Source organism: Dipteris shenzhenensis, chromosome 2 (assembly GCF_047967505.1).
Source record: "Dipteris shenzhenensis isolate YYH24624 ecotype China chromosome 2, Dip_SZ_1.0, whole genome shotgun sequence".
Classification (NCBI taxonomy): domain Eukaryota; kingdom Viridiplantae; phylum Streptophyta; class Polypodiopsida; order Gleicheniales; family Dipteridaceae; genus Dipteris; species Dipteris shenzhenensis.
The window spans coordinates 43,297,559-43,302,367 of NC_141597.1; the positions used below are offsets into that span (position 1 = coordinate 43,297,559).

The 4,809-nt window shown below is 39.2% G+C and overlaps 1 pseudogene; it reads right to left on the reverse strand.

Annotated features, from left to right (window-relative positions):
* Window positions 1-361: 361 nt before the first annotated feature.
* LOC147904793 (uncharacterized) lies at window positions 362-857 on the reverse strand (annotated as a pseudogene).
* Window positions 858-4,809: the final 3,952 nt, after the last annotated feature.

Consider the following 4,809-nt stretch of genomic DNA (forward strand, 5'->3'; position numbering starts at 1 on the left):
AGAAAATTAACATAAAAGAATCATTTAAGTCTATTAGCACTATTAACAAGCACATGCAACATTGCTAACTAGCATACATCAAACAGTATCAGACTATTAACTAGCACATCCAAGACTCTCATACACTAGGATTTAAGTTTGATAACACTCTAAACTAGCACACATCAAATATTGTCACATATTGTTAACTAGATTATTTTTGAGACTATCATACACTGTTAGCTTTAACACTATCATACAGATCACTAGCATATTATTGCAGAAGATTAACATAAAAGATACATTGTTAACTAGCACCTTGATAAGTAGGTAACTCACAAAAAAGGCATCAAAAGTAGTTTTAACACTAACAAGGTTCATATCAAATCCCAAAGGGCATGCTATTATAGATTGCTTCATAACTTTATGGGGTGATTGTGTACATTTTCCTTCTTTTGGGCATACACTCCATGGGTATCTTGATGCAACGTACAAGATTTGAAAGTATGTGGAAAAGGGGCTTCTTGTTATCTAGCTTGAAGCAGTAGGAATCCAGTTATTGATGAATGGAAGAATGTGATCGATAAAGGTTCCTATGTTTTTAAAGGTTGTACTACAAGATCCTTTGCTGCAATGCACTTGATAAGATAAAAATCTGCATCCTTTGCATTCGTTGTTACATTTGAATTTACTGCAAAAGTGTCACCAACACACAAAGCACCACTTAACACATCATAGTGGCCTTCATATGTGACACTGTCATATCCATTCACCTCATCTACATTGACCTCAGCATCATTAGGTAGTGGTACCATATCATGATAAGCTTAGGGCTGCACATGGGCCTTGTTAATGCAATGGTTCCATTGTGAACGCATCCATGCTTCACATAAGCATCCCAATATCTTGCTGCTAGGGCAGTTGGATCAGTTGGGCTATGACCACAAATGCATGCAAGGAGCAAGACTCTGAAATACTCTCATAATTCCACTTGACCTCTCTATTTACATATCCCAGTTTAATCTCCCAAAACACACGTCTGCATTCCCTTTCTTTTGAAGGATATGCTATGTTTCTCTCTGAGAAGAAATCTTGTAGAAAAGTAACCACATTAGCTACACACTTCAAGATGGGACCACTCGGATCATGTGCCATTGTTCTTTTTACCACAGCTCCATCACCATCATGCTCTCCCTTGCCATGCCCTAATCCAAAAAAGAACTAGCTCATCTCCATCCCTATCAATCTGACATATCTTGCAACAAAATAGAATGGCCTAACAACCTTAAATTGTGAGGCCACACCATCTAACCAAACCCAATGGCTTTTCGGAGCAATACCTTATTTTTGTAGCCAATCAAAATGCAACATAAAGCAATGCTAAGTGTCATGCACCCTGTCATCTGATATGAAGAAATGGATTGTTTTGATTACTTCCCCTATTGGGCGATAGTATGTTATGTATACAAAAATTGTTATCTGACTTGAATGCTAGTGCATGGGCTGGATCTCATTTTGCTCTTTGAATGCATAATTATCTACAAAATCTACAACTAAAACAACCACACTTTTGTTCTACTTGCCATCAGGCTACGTAGTTATGCGTGATGAAGACCTTGAGCTTGGTCTTCAAGAGCTAAAGAAACTCCAAGCACAGCATGTCTTTGTCCAAAAGATCTTTTGTCTTTTTCTTATTTCCATGCTTATCTATTGACTGCACATATCAAATACCTTGACAGGCAAGGCACATATTAAAATACCTTTATAGACAAGGTCTTGCCCCCCTTTTCCATCTCCAAGAAACATGTTTTCAACTTCTTCAAACTGCATTTTCTGCACTCCCATGAAACACTTTCTATTATTAAAATCTGCATCATCTCCATTGGGCAAAGCATTGACTCCCATAGATGTGTGCTATCTTTGAAAGTGTGATATGAAGCCAAGCACCCAATGCTTGTGCCATCACCTGTGGCACAAATGCCGCATGTGCATTTGCATCCTACTCCATGGAGCCCAAATGTAAGAGACCACATGTGGTTCAATGCATCCTTTAGAAATGTCATTTGCACATGGTACTCACAACAACATGTGTATCCTCCTCCGTACAAAAAAGGGCTTCATTATCTCAAACAATCTCAGACCAATGTTGCAGTCATGCTTGTTATTATAAGACGTGATAGTTAGCATAATCTAGGTTCAACCCTACTTGTTATAAGGCCATACTAATTAGCATAAGCCATGCTCATTATTAGACCATGATTAATGTGTGACCATACTACTTAGCAACATCTACTTAGAAGGATCAAATGTTAGTTATCAGACCTTGGTAGTTAGCATAATGTACTTAATGGGTCATGCTAGTTAGCATAATATAGTTAATGGGTCATTCTAGTTATCAGACGATGCAGTTAACTAGCTTCTACTTGGAAGCATGACATGCTAGTTGTCAGACCCAGCTAGTTAGTGTTAGAAGATGGGCAAACTCAAGATAGGGCAAAGCTTAGTTGAGGCAAGGGAGTTGGTAGATCAACTCCACATGGAACTGCATGGCAAAATGCATGGAGGAATCCAAGTGAGGTCTTGCTGTGATCTCGGCTCCCTCTGATGGCACGCTAGCAATTAGCTACTGTAGTTACTCCATGATACGGATCGTGATGAGCTTGGTGATGTCTACCTTCAATCCTTCTCTATATGATATGGCTCGGGGTCAAGTAGAGTGTGTTGTGTTTTGCAGTGTGTAGAGGATAGCTTTGATGTAATACTCCAACAAGCTCCATAGAGATGGGGAGGTTGTCATGTTGCAGTTTGAATAAAAGTCTTTCATGCTTTCTAGTTCATTTCCCATTCTCTCATTTTGATAATGCTCTAATAACTATTGTCTTATGTGCATGCAATAGTTGTGTATGATCCTAGGGCTATCAGTGGTATCAAAGTGAAGGTTGAGAAGATGGAGAGAAATTTTAAACATGCGATGAAGTTGGTTACATACAACGATATCAATTTTCCCATATGGCAGCTCTTTTTGCAATAAGCATGTTTTCCTTTGAATTGAGCATCATGGACAATGTTGTAATCTTGAAGAACAATGCCTCTTTAAAATCTAGTTGCTTGACAAGAGCTAATGTGTTGTGCACATTGGAAATGATAGCAATTTGAATAGCAGCCTCCTCCACTATACGTTGTGCCTGGATTTCTCGCACGAGAGGGTGTTGATTAACTAGAGACGTCTCTCTTCTATGAAGTACTGTTAGTCCTTTCCTTGAAAACTTTGACAAAACTAAAGCGGAGATTTTCAAATTTTCTTCATCGTTAAGAGCCCGCACTCCACCATCACACTTCATATGCTTCTCCTCCCCTTGTTTCCTCTTCCTGTCTCTCCATACTGCCTATTGATGGTAAGATCATATGGGTCTTGTGAGTTAGAATCGATCTTTTTTGAAGAAATATGCTCTAAATCATGAGAGATGACCGAAGTGTGCCTCAAAAGGAGAAAATATTCATGAAGGCCCTATTCATAAATGGTGCATGCAACAAAAAATATCTTGGCTCGCATGTTGAAATATGCCCCCCAATAGGCTTTTAATGCACATAAAGCCCAAATGCAAAGGGGTAACTACCACTAGCATCTTGATAAAGCCCAAGCCTCACTAGAAAAAGGAAAAGTAGATAGAAAAGTCATCGAAGCCATGGGTTTGAAGGCCATCAAAGATGCAAAAGAGCTCTACAAAAAGCTACAGGAAACCGAGGTGGCACTGGCCACAAAGAGATCTAGGGTAGAGGCCATAATAGTAGAATATGAAGCATTCCAATGCATGAACACACACACACACATACACCTATTAGCTACCCCTAGCAAACATACTCACATGCTAGCACCCTTCATGTTTTGAAAAACTAATACATTTCCTTGTTTGAATGCAACTCACCTAGAATTCATTGTATTGACAATGGTCTCTCCGCAAATACTGATGCAAAGGGCAACTTTTTCATTTACTCGAGTCTATTGGTACCCTCTATTATCTGGAAGATTACTATTTATTGATGCTATGCATTAGCCACTAGACCCCCCTTCTTTTCTCCTCAATAAATTGATATTTTTACAGGCATACCTTGATAATGATGCAAATAGCATTTTGGGACACGTAATTAGTCATTTTTTATAACTATTGATTCTTCAAATATCTGATATAATTGTTGTAAATTCATTACTTCTTTGTTATTCCCCATGTTTCTATTTGAATTTAATGCATAGTAACTATACTTAAATTGCTAAACATGTTTAGTTTTTGTTACGAGAATTAGCACTAGTGTACCTACTCTTAGAGGTGCCTTCAATTGTTTGGTGGCACTTTGCTTATTTAGCACTCCCATATTTGCTACCTAGCCCCCACTACATAAGCTGCCTCCTACTCAGTAGCTACCTCTGCTGCGACTACTACCGCTTAGCTCCACATCTATGCCCTCTCCTCCTAAGCTTTGCCTTTTCTCTACCCCCTCTAAACCTTACGAATACGGTGCTTCCCCTCTCTACAAGCATGTCTACTTCTCAGGTGCATAGCCCCTCTCTCTCTCTTTTGTCATCCTCAATATTCCCCTCCCTCTCTGTTCTACACTGAAATGCACATCCTCTACTCGCTTGGCTGTGATCCCCTTCGTAGTCTCCTTTGTATCCCTCAGTAAAAGCATGTCTGTAGTACACTGAAGCGGCATTTTCCTTAGTATTCCCCTTTGTCTACCTATTATTGGCCCCGTTGGTAATCGACTGTGCTGTAGGTGGTACCTTAGTCTCTGTAACAATGCCTTTCGAGTTGGCTTACTATTGTGTTTTAT